Below are 12,087 nucleotides of genomic sequence, written 5' to 3'. Positions count from 1 at the left end.
GAGCTAAAAGGTGATCCTGATATTAGGTAATGCAGCTAACTACCTTTGAACAGAGGAACGTCTGCTTCTCAGGCTAAATAGCCAGAAAGTTTAGTCCGGGTAGAAACTGCCCTGGATTATGTCAAAAAGCCAGATTCTACAGCATGTTGACTTCACATTCAAGTGTAAAGTTAGGCTAGATTTTTTTAAAAATCAGGAATCCATAACAGGTCTTTTATTTTTATCTGTTGAGGTTTAGATTTGCTTTTGAGGCAAAATACTAGAAAGAATGTGATGCAGAAGTAGTGGTCACTTTAACACAAGTCCACTCCTTCCTCCCCACCAGTTTCAGTGGAACATTCCATCCCCCAAAATTCCATTTGCTTTTGGTACCCACCCTTGGTTCCCCCACTATGTGGAGAAACCTAACCATCCTGAGTTCTCAGTGTAATGAAACATCTTACTTGTGAGTTTTATATCAACAGGGAATCGATTACAGAACAACCTGTGTTCTACAACTTTTGTCAACCTGAACCTTTGTGAGCAAGGCACTGGCATTTCCTTGTCTATCGGTATTGAGCTAACTTTGTGGCATTAAATGGAGACGATGATGGCGTTGTCACTGAGATGACAAGCAGGACTGTGGGCATGGCCCTTTCAGGGCCTCCACAGACCTACCAAACTCTGCCTACTTGGATGGTTTAAATGAATCAGTAATTTTGCTGAGGCTTTTAAAAAATGTTACCTTGGGCTTCCCTGGTGGTGCAGTGGTTGAGAGTCTGCCTGCCGATGCAGGGGACACGGGTTCATGCCCCGGTTCGGGAGGATCCCACGTGCCGCGGAGCGGCTGGGCCCGTGAGCCATGGCCACTGAGCCTGCGTGTCCGGAGCCTGTGCCCCGCAACGGGAGAGGCCACAACAGTGAGAGGCCTGCGTACCGCACAAAAAAAAAAAAAAATGTTACCTTATGTCACCTCCAAATTTTATATTTCTTCCATGTTTATAAATACCACGTGAATTCATCTTATTGAAGAGAGGAGATGCGATGTAACAGTTAAGAACAAGGACTCTGGAGGCAAGTGGGTCAACTCTGTCGTGTTCTAGTTGCATGACCTGGGACAAGTCATTTCCTTTCTCTGAGCTGACTTTGCAAAACAGGGAGATAACTCCTTCCATCCGGGGCTGCTGAGAGGTTTAAAGGTAAAACTGTATGAAGGTACTTCACAAAATGCCTGCCACAATGTCAATGCTCAAAAAGGGGTAGCTACTATTATTCTTGATTTTGTCTCATGTTTCAAGTTTCTTGGTGGAAGAATCATGACTATTTTTTTTCTTCCATTCGTACCCAACAAGATTGTTGATGGTGTTTGTGTCTATACCAGCATTATCTAATCACCAACATAAGTCATGGAAGCAGATGTTCTTGCTTCAGGTTTATTCCTCTCCATGCCCTGCTTGTGGGTGGGGTGGTCTCTCCCCTCTCCCCACTTACCTCGTCCTCCACCCCTTTATCACCCACTTTCAGAATCAGGGTAGAAAATGTGGGCATACCACTACTAGTTTTTAGCACAGTTTTTTAAAAAAACATCTTTATTGGAGTATAATTGCTTTACAATGTTGTGTTAGTTTCTGCTGTATAACAAAGTGAATCAGCTATATGTATACATATATCCCCATATCTCCTCCCTGCGTCTCCCTCCCACCCTCCCTATCCCACCCCTCTAGGTGGTCACAAGGCACAGAGCTGATCTCCCTGTGCTTTGTGGCTGCTTCCCACTAGCTATTTTACATTTGGTAGTGTATATATGTCAATGCCACTCTCACACTTTGTCCCAGCTTATCCTTCCCCCTCCCTGTGTACTTAAGTCCATTCTCTACGTCTGTGTCTTTATTCCTGTCTTGCCCCTATGTTCTTCAGAGCCATTAAAAAATTTTGTTTTACATTCTATATATATGTGTTAGCATATGGTATTTGTTTTTCTCTTTCTGACTTACTTCACTCTGGATGACAGACTCTAGGTTCATCCACCTCACTGCAAATAACTCAATTCTGTTCATTTTCATGGCTGGGTATTATTCCATTGTATATATGTGCCACATCTTCTTTATCCATTCATCTGTCGATGGACACTTAGGTTGCTTCCATGTCCTTGCTATTGTAAATAGTGCTTCAATGGACAGTGTGGTACATGACTCTTTTTGAATTACGGTTTTCTCAGGGTATATGCCCAGTAGTGGCATTGCTGCATCGTATGGTAGTTCTATGTGTAGTTTTTTAAGGAACCTCCATATTGTTCTCCATAGTGGCTGTATCAATTTACATTCCCACCAACAGTGCAAGAGGGTTGCCTTTTCTCCACACCCTCTCCAGCATTTATTGTTTGTAGATTTTTTGATGGTGGCCATTCTGACTGGTGTGAGCTGATACCTCATTGTAGTTTTGATTCGCATTTCTCTAATGATTAATGATGTTGAGCATCCTTTCATGTGTTTGTTGGAGATCTGTATATCTTCTTTGGAGAAATGTCTATTTAGGTCTTCTGCCCATTTTTGGATTGGACTGTATTTTATGGATATTGAGCTGCATGAGCTGCTTGTATATTTTGGAGATTAATCCTCTGTCAGTTGCTTTGTTTGCAAATATTTTCTCCCATTCTGAGGGTTGTCTTTTCATCTTGTTTATGGTTTCCTTTGCTGTGCAAAACTTTAAAGTTTCATTAGGTCCCATTTGTTTATTTTTGTTTTTATTTCTACTTCTCTAGGAGGTGGGTCAAAAAGGATCTTGCTTTGTGATTTATGTCAAAGAGTGTTCTGCCTAGGTTTTCCTCTAAGAGTTTTATGGTGCCTGGCCTTACATTTAGGTCTTTAATCCACTTTGAGTTTATTTTTGTGTATGGTGTTAGGGAGTGTTCTAATTTCATTCTTTTACATGTAGCTGTCCAGTTTTCCCAGCACCACGTATTGAAGAAGCTGTCTTTTCTCCATTGTATATTCTTGCCTCCTTTATCAAAGATAAGGTGACCATATGTGCGTGGGTTTACCTCTGGGCTTTCTATCCTGTTCCTGTTCCATTGATCTATATTTCTGTTTTTGTGCCAGTACCATACTGTCTTGATTACTATAGTTTTGTAGTATAGTCTGAAGTCAGGGAGCCTGATTCCTCCAGCTCTGTTTTTCTTTCTCAAGATTGCTTTGGCTATTCGGGGTCTTTTGTGCTTCCATACAAATTGTGTGAAGTTTTTTGTTCTAGTTCTGTGAAAAATGCCATTGATAGTTTGATAGGGATTACATTGAATCTGTAGATTGCTTTGGGTAGTAGAGTCATTTTCACAATGTTGGTTCTTCCAATCCAAGAACATGGTATATCTCTCCATCTGTTTGTATCATCTTTAATTTCTTTCATCAGTGTCTTATAATTTTCTGCATACACGTCTTTTGTCTCCTTAGGTAGGTTTATTCCTAGGTATTTTATTCCTTTTGTTGCAATGGTAAATGGGAGTGTTTCCTTAATTTCTCTTTCAGATTTTTCAACATTAGTGTATAAGAATACCAGAGATTTCTGTGCATTTACTTTACCAAATTTATTGATTAGCTCTAGTAGTTTTCTGGTAGCATCTTTAGGATTCTCTATGTATAGTATCATGTCATCTGTAAAGAGTGACAGCTTTACTTCTTCTTTTCCCATGTGGATCCCTTTTATTTCTTTTTCTTCTCTGATTGCCATGGGTAAAACTTCCAAAACTATGTTGAAAAATAGTGGTGAGAGTGGACAACCTTGTCTTGTTCCTGATCTTAGTTGAAATGTTTTCAATTTTTCACCCTTGAGAATGATGTTTGCTGTGGGTTTGTCATATATGTCCTTTATTATGTTGAGGTAAGTTCCCTCTATGCCAACTTTCTGGAGGGTTTTTATCATAAATCGGTGTTGAATTTTGTCAAAAGCTTTTTCTGCATCTATTGAGATGATCATATGATTTTTATCCTTCAATTTGTTAATATGGTGTATCACATTGATTGATTTGTGTATATTGAAGAATCCTTGTATTCCTGGGATAAACCCCTGTTCATCATGGTGTACAATCCTTTTAATGTGCTGTTGGATTCTGTTTACTAGTATTTTGTTGAGGATTTTTGCATCTATGTTCCTCAGTGATATGGGCCTGTAGTTTTCTTTTTTTTTTTTGACATGTTTGGTTTTGGTATCAGGTGATGGTGGCCTCATGGAATGAGTTTGGGAGTGTTCCTCCCTCTGCTATATTTTGGAAGAGTTTGAGAAGGATAGGTGTTAGCTCTTCTCTAAGTGTTTTATAGAATTCGCCTGTGAAGCCATCTGGTCCTGGGTTTTTGTTTGTTGGAAGATTTTTAATCACAGTTTCAATTTCAGTGCTTGTGATTGGTCTGTTCATATTTTCTATTTCTTCCTGGTTCAGTCTCAGAAGATTGTGCTTTTCTAAGAGTTTGTCCATTTCTTCCAGGTTGTCCATTTTATTGGCATATAGTTACTTGTAGTAATCTCTCGTGATCCTTTGTATTTCTGCAGTGTCAGTTGTTATATCTCCTTTTTCACTTCTAATTCTGTTGATTTGAGTCTTTACCTTTTGTTCTTGATGAGTCTGGCTAATGGTTTATCAATTTTGTTTATCTTCTCAAAGAACAAGCTTTTAGTTTTATTGATCTTTGCTACTGTTTCCTTCATTTCTTTTTCATTTATTTCTGATCTGATCTTTATGATTTCTTTCCTTCTGCTAACTTTGGGGTTTTTTTGTTGTTGTTGTTCTTCTTTCTCTAATTGCTTTAGGTGTAAGGTTAGGTTGTTTATTTGAGATGTTTCTTGTTTCTTGAGGTAGGATTGTAGTGCTATAAACTTCCCTCTTAGAACTACTTTTGCTGCATCCCATAGGTTTTGGTTCATCATGTTTTCATTGTTATTTGTTTCTAGGTATTTTTTGATCTCCTCTTTGATTTCTTCAATGATCCCTTGGTTATTTATTTCGTAGTGTATTGTTTAGCCTCTATGTGTTTGTATTTTTTAGTTTTTTTCCTTGATATCTAGTCTCACAGGGTTGTGGTCGGAAAAGATACTTGATATGATTTAAATTTTCTTAAATTTACCAAGGCTTGATTTGTGACCCAAGGTATGATCTATCCTGGAGAATGTTCCATGAGCACTTGAGAAGAAAGTGTATTCTGTTGTTTTTGGATGGAATGTCCTATAAATATCAATTAAGTCCATCTTGTTTAATGTGTCATTTAAAGCTTGTGTTTTTCCTCATTTATTTTCCTTTTGGATGATCTGTCCATTGGTGAAAATGGGGTGTTAAAGTCCCCTACTATGATTGTGTTACTCTCTATTTCCCCTTTTATGGCTGTTAGTATTTGCCTTTTGTATTGAGGTGCTCCTATGTTGCATGCTTTTTAGCATAGTTTTAATCAAAAGACATTTTGCCTTTTGTATTGAGGTTCTCCTATATTGGGTGCATTTTAGCATAGTTTTAATCAAAAGACATTCCATATATTCCCTTAACACTAGGTGGTTTCTGTTTAAAAAACAAAACAAGACCCAGAATTATTTGTATAGACCAAAAAACATATTTGGTAACTGGATTTAAAAAGTTTTTTCAACCAGTCATGCAATGTACACTTAATAGAACTCTGAGACTCTTTGAGAACAAACTAGCAGGAATTGATGAAACATTTTACAGACTAAAAATTCCATTTAAGTCCTTGGTTTTGACCTGAGCGAATAAAGGGATAAGAATGCTGAATGGTCTACCCCCAAGAAGGGGGCCTGAAGCAGGGGAGGTCACCACCAGTGGGGTGTCACTGACAGTTGACATGGCCTCAGCCACACTTCCTGACTCACCTGCAAGTGTCCCTTGGGTATCACTCAGGCTCTGGGGAAGCTCGCCTCCACCCTACACTCCTGCCTTGGCCATGCCTTCAGCGCAGCAATCCTTCCTCCCTTCCCGGGGAATTAACGCATTCATGACACCTATTAGAAGAGATGGTAGATCTGGAAAAGGAAACCAAAATGTGGTAGAGTGGGCAGAACACAGTTTGGGGAGTCATTGGCAAATCTAGCTTCAAGTCTGGGTTCTAATATGCTTTGGCTGTGAGCCTTTGAGTAAATCATTTAGCTTCTTGAGCCCAGTTACTTTATCTGTAAAACAGTGCTTCCATTTTTCATAATCAGATATTTATTGAGCACTTAGTAAGTGCCAGGCATTGTTCTAGTACCCAGTGTGCCACAGAAGGGGGTTAGAGGATGTGGGTAAAGGGTGTGGGTACAGAGTCCAGTTTTAAAAATAGGTCAGACAGAGGCTCACCGAGAAGGTGACTTATGAGTGAACATTTGAAGGAAGTGAGGGAGTGAGCCTTGAGGGCAACTGGGGGGAGAATGTTCCACGCAGAGAAGTAGCTAGTGCAAAGGCCCTGAGGTAGGAGGGAGACTGTTGTGCTGGAAGAACAGTGGGGAGACCAGTGTGACTGATGCTGGTGAGGAAAGCAGACAATAGTGCAGAGGGAAACAAGAGGGAGCTAAACTGTGTGCAGTTTTGTGGGTCACAGTGAGGACTTGGATTTTCACTGTGAGAGAGGATGGGAAGTCCTTGGAGGGTCATGAGCCAAGGACTTATGTTTTGGAAGGGTCACTCTGGCTGCTGTGTTGAGGATAGACTGTAGGTGGGCAGCGGTGTGAAGCAGGGACAGGTTAGGAGGCTATTGCCTCAGGCGAGAGAGGATGGTGGTTTGGACCAAGGCATAGCTGTGGAGGTGGCTGGATTCTGGACATATCTTGAAAGCAGAACAAACAGAGTTTGCTGATGGATTGGATTGAGCATGAGAGAAAGAAAATAGTTAAGGAGACCTCTGAGGGTTTTGGTATGAACAATTGGAAGAATTGTGTTGCCATTAATGGAGATGGGAAAGCTGGGGGAGGAACAGATTTGGGGTCGGGGGGAGATGGAGAATTGAGTGATAATGATAATATCTGCCCTGCCTCCCTCACGGGATTAAATGTGATGATTCATGGGTAATCTACCCTCCCAATATGCCTTACAGTTCCTAGTATTCAAAGACTCTCTCCCTTCCTATTCAGAGACCGTCTGTTCTATGGAGAGTTGCCTCTCTTCCCCTCTCAGGTGGTTGCAGGTGGTGGTTGGGCTCCTAGCACATGGACTCTTGGATCTGACAAGTATTATCTGAGCTATATTTAGGTGGATATTTTAGGATGGGTCTTCACAAACGTGACTCAAGTATGACTTAGCAGTAGATACCTTTATTTCTCCCTAGCAGAATATTGTTTCTAATTTTTCTTTTATATAGCAACTGATGTTGCCATGCAGATCCCTTGGTTGCTATGAGATGGTAACAATACTCTGCCCCGCGATTGGTGGGGGCCTCCTAAGCGGTGTGGTTCTCGCTTGGGTGACTGACACTGAGCTGTTACTATGGTGAACTTTACAATTTCCTTTGATTGGTGCATTTTAGAAATAGGTCATCAGTGGAATTCATTACATTTTGTAAGTAAAAATGAAAAATAAGTATCATAACTTTTCCCCATCTCCAACATGAAGGAAACGTGACACTTAATGACATAATGAATCGCTGTTGGATGACTTAGGAATCTTTTGAGAACCGAAGAGTGATGATAATCCCGTGCTAAATTTTGCTGGGAAATATTTTCCTTCCTGCTTTGAGTTGATTATTCAGAGTTAGGGACATCAGGCTGACCAGAGTTGGGGTGGGGTTGGGGAGATGTGCGTGGATTGAAATGTAGACTCCCTTCTTTCTGTGGGAATAAAGGTGATGCTGGGGGCCTGAGTGTGGAGGGCAGGAGGGATGTGGGCTTCAGGCAGTGCTGATTAATGCTGCATCTCAGGACCAAGTATTCTCGTGGTCTCAGGAGGGTGCTAAGACTTGGGTCATCAGACTCACCTCCAGAGAGGAAAGCCACTGAGTGCTCCTGGCTGGACATGGCTTGACACAGGGGTCTGAGAGTCCAAGCAGGGTTTGTGCTATGGCTGAATCCTCCTCACTCCCATTCCCTCCCCAGCTTCACTCAGGTGGGTAGGCAGGTCCTGAAGGTTCAGTCTTCTGCTCGTCTTTGCCCTCAACAAATGGGAAAAGAGGGTAGAGGAATGAGTTTTAACCTTTCTGATTTTGTAACCTAACTTCCTCTCTACAAGAAAAAGTGGGAGAAAGCTGGAAGAACCTGGGAGGAAGGATGAATTATTTTAAGTACATCTGATCTACCTTTTTCCAACACTTGACTAACAGGTCCTGTTTGGAGTGATGGGTGGGGGAGTGGGGGTGGAGATGGGAATGAGGCTGTGTGGGAGGGAGAGAGTCAGGGAGCCCTCAAACAGAACATATAACAGATTAGGGTGCTAGGGCTAATATGTGACACCCAGAGCTGATAATTTCTAACACCTCCTTCCTACATGACAAAATTATTTTTAGTAATAATCACACAATGAAACCAATAACAATAGTCATTAAAGAAATTTTACTTTATGAAACTTTGTGCCATATCAATTAAAAAAATAAAATAAACATCACAATCTAAAAAAGGAAGAGTTATGAAGTAATATTTTCAATTTCATTAATGTATTTTTGAAGAAAGAGATGAAAACTTAGACCTACCTATTGGTCTTTTACAGTAATGAATAATAATGTTACAGTGTCTGTTTTTGCAATTAACTTCTGCAAATTTGTCAGTGACTTTGTCAAACTTGTTTTTCTTCCCATATTCATGATGTGTCGATCCACCTTTGATCAAAGAATACTTTTCATTAGAAATTTTAATTTTGGAAGGTTTCTTTCACATGAACAACAGTTTAAATAAATAGGAAGTCTTCAACATAAGGCCACATTTGGGAGAAATGCATAAAAATCCCATTTCACAGTAAACCCCAGAAACTTTAAACACAATAAAAACTCCAAGTGGTCAAAGAGAATGACAGAATTGAAGTAACTCAAGTTCTGTTTGTCTTTACAATCACTGTGCTATCGTTATTTATTGTGAATCAATTGTTTGAACGCAGGAATTTGAAGGACACACAGGCTGGACACTTGTGCCCAAAGCAAGCTTTCTTATGTACTCACTCTCAAAATAAATGCACAGAGTTAATTCTCTGAATCAACTTCCATGTAGAATATGTTTACTAAAGGAAAAGCAATAAAAAATGTGCTAAACTGAAGCTTACATTTATGTTGTTAAAACTCAAGAGCAATTGTTTGGAAACTAGACCAACAAAAGACTTTTTTTTGGTGAAGAGAGAGCAGTTTATTACTGACATTGTTTAGAATTGCTTGCCATGGTGATAATAGAAAGCAGACTGGCTTTTTAGCTGGTTTTATTGTTGTTTTTTAAGTGTTCTCCAGGCCATGAACCCCTGGATGGGCCTCTGGGGTGGACCACTCCACCCGCCCCGGCACTGCACTGAAGTAGAATCGCTCTGATTGTGTCTTGCTGGAGCCAAAGCACAGTAAAAGGTGATGATGCAGGGAACTGAAGGAATGACAGACCCTGAGAGGCTGTTGGTCAGCAAATATCTGGTAAATTCTCTGACCCTGATACAACCAAATGGATTGTTTTTCACTTTTTACTCTCATAATAAAAGGAAAAAACAATCAAGCATCATAGCTTAAGTATCCTTCTTTCTCATAAAAACATTAGTGATTCCTGCAGCTTTGCATGTTATTCATATAGCTCTTGTGTAGCCTGACATTTTCCCCTGAACTTTTTGCTATTTTATTCTATTCTGGGCCATTGTTTCTGACGCCTAATTTCACTGTGCACTGAACTCAGCACTGAATTTATTTTTACTAATAAAACATGTGACATGCTTTGCTGCGTCTTCAGAACTGGTTTAGTCATGGGGCAAAGGCATTGGACGTGTGAAGTTGCAGGAACCATTACGAGGGCTAGAATGATTGGTAAGGGAAGGAGGAAGAAAAAAATAGCAGAAGTCACGACTTAACCTTCTAGGTTTGCTATGTATGACACTCCCTTTTTTTCCTGTCACCGCATCAGACATATATTTAGATCCACCCTTATATTGATAGATGGTTTCCTGGGTAGGGCAATTTAAAAGTGCTCATGCCTGAACTTCTACCATTAGTTCTGTATATTCCTTTAGGTTAAATATTGTTTGCTCTCCACGGGCCTCTGGAAAGCAGCTACCTCTGGAGTGTAGGTACCTCTGGGAGGAGTAACACATCAAGTCTCTAACACTTTAGTATAAATGAATGTATTTGATTGCTCCTTCTGTTACCTGATTAGCAGGATATGCACCCTGGGTAACTAGAAAGTCATGGAGACACTTCTCAACTCAGCCCTGACAGCCTGGAATGTGTACGTTTGCTATAAGGAATTCCAAGTCCCTCTCTGAGAGTAAACAACAGAAAAAGGCCCACCCTGTTGATAAGAGGTCTGAAGGAACTTCATATGTAAAGAATAACATGTTTTCATTTCATTTCTCTCCCAAGAACCAGAACATCCTCCTAGCCTACAACACAGCCCCCCACTTTGCCCCAGGAGTGCTGGAGGCTTCGTGCCATCATTTGTGTCTCATTTTTATTCTACTCGCATATGTCTGGGGAGAGGGCCCTCTGAGATTTCTTCTTGGCTCTGCTTCAGGCTCCATAATAGCAATGGATCCGCGCTTCTTAATCCAGGGAAGGCAGGTGGCAGCAAGCCAAAATGGCCTCCATGGAGTGCGTTTGCAGGAGTGTCACTTTCAGCATGCATTAAAAAATCAGCAGCCGGGCAGGACAAAAGCCCAGACTGACAGCGTGCCCCTAAGAAGGGTGCCTGCACCAAGGTTTAAAAAAGAAAGAAAGAAAAGCATTTTCCTTTCTATGGAATTGAGTTAATGTTCTGTGCCAGCTTTTGTTCCTAGAAGCATCGTGTGTGTGTGTGTGTGTGCGTGCACACAAGCCTGTGGTCATGCGTGTGACTAGTTGCTCACACAGCTGCTACCTGAAAAATCACAGGGCAAGTTGTAGGGATGTTGCTAGAAAGTGTTAAGAAGGCAGCTGAGAGGATGCCCATCAAGGTTACCAAGAACAAATGAGGTAGGGCTTCCCTGGTGGCACAGTGGTTAAGAATCCGCCTGCCAATGCAGGGGACATGGGTTCGAGCCCTGGTCCGGGAAGGTCCCACATGCCGCGGAGCAACTAAGTCCGTGCGCCACAACTACTGAGCCTGCGCTCTAGAGCCCGCAAGCCACAACTACTGAGCCCACGTGGCACATCTATTGAAGCCCGCATGCCTAGAGCCCATGCTCTGCCACAAGAGAAGCCACTGCAACAAGAAGCCCGTGCACCACAACGAAGAGTAGCCCCTGCTCACCGCAACTCGAGAAAGCCCGTGCGCAGCAACGAAGACCCAATGCAGCAAACAATAAATTAAAAAAAAAAAGAACAAATGAGGTGACCTTGACTTTGTTAATACTTTGTCTCCTCTCAAGGTTTAAAAATATACTTATGTCAATATATAACCCCAAAATGTTCATTAATTGCCTATTTGGGTGCTTCTGTTCATAATATGTATTTATCTCAAACATAAGTTGTTAATAGAAAGTATGAAAACTGCTCTAGATGTGGAATAGGGTCCATTATTTTAGGGTTTAGAACCACATATATAAATATGGTACCACACAAATTCACACTCTTTTTCATGAGCCATGGTCCTTCACTGTACATAGGTATTTTCCCAGGAATGTGTTTATAAGATAAATATTTTCAAATGAAATCATATTTTGCTTGCTCTAAAAAATGAAAATTCCTGTGACAAAACTTTCCTTTCTGAAAAGTATGAGTTAGGAATGAGGTCATTGGCCTGGTCATTTTTCCTCTGTGGGCTCGATTTTCTCATCTACGGAATCAGAGGTGAGGGCAATGAATGATTTCTAAGACTCCATCACAGCTTTATCCTTCTGTGTTCCAAAACTGTTTTTAGTGTAAACAATCACCCCATAATTTGTCCATCATCTTTTTAAATCCAGAATTTTGACTCTGGGCTGCCTTACTTAAGGTTCACCTGAACTGGTACTAACAGGTTGTCTGAATTCGTTATTCCTTTCCATTATTCTTTTGGGATGAA

At 40.8% G+C, this 12,087-nt stretch overlaps 1 long non-coding RNA gene across 1 annotated transcript in view; it reads right to left on the bottom strand.

Annotated features, from left to right (window-relative positions):
• Window positions 1–681: 681 nt before the first annotated feature.
• LOC137206187 (uncharacterized) overlaps window positions 682–12,087 on the bottom strand; it is a 178,228-nt gene continuing 166,822 nt past the window's right edge. The window contains exons 12-15 of the long non-coding RNA XR_010934515.1: window positions 8,622–8,747; window positions 7,914–8,087; window positions 5,842–5,991; window positions 682–1,163 (exon numbers count right to left, since the gene is read on the bottom strand). This is a non-coding gene — a long non-coding RNA (uncharacterized lncRNA). The remainder of the gene's footprint in view (window positions 1,164–5,841; window positions 5,992–7,913; window positions 8,088–8,621; window positions 8,748–12,087) is intronic.

The sequence above is a fragment of the Pseudorca crassidens genome, chromosome 14 (assembly GCF_039906515.1).
Source record: "Pseudorca crassidens isolate mPseCra1 chromosome 14, mPseCra1.hap1, whole genome shotgun sequence".
NCBI lineage: Eukaryota > Metazoa > Chordata > Mammalia > Artiodactyla > Delphinidae > Pseudorca > Pseudorca crassidens.
Note: the sequence above shows the minus strand (reverse complement) of the source record. Positions and strands in the feature narration are given on the sequence as shown.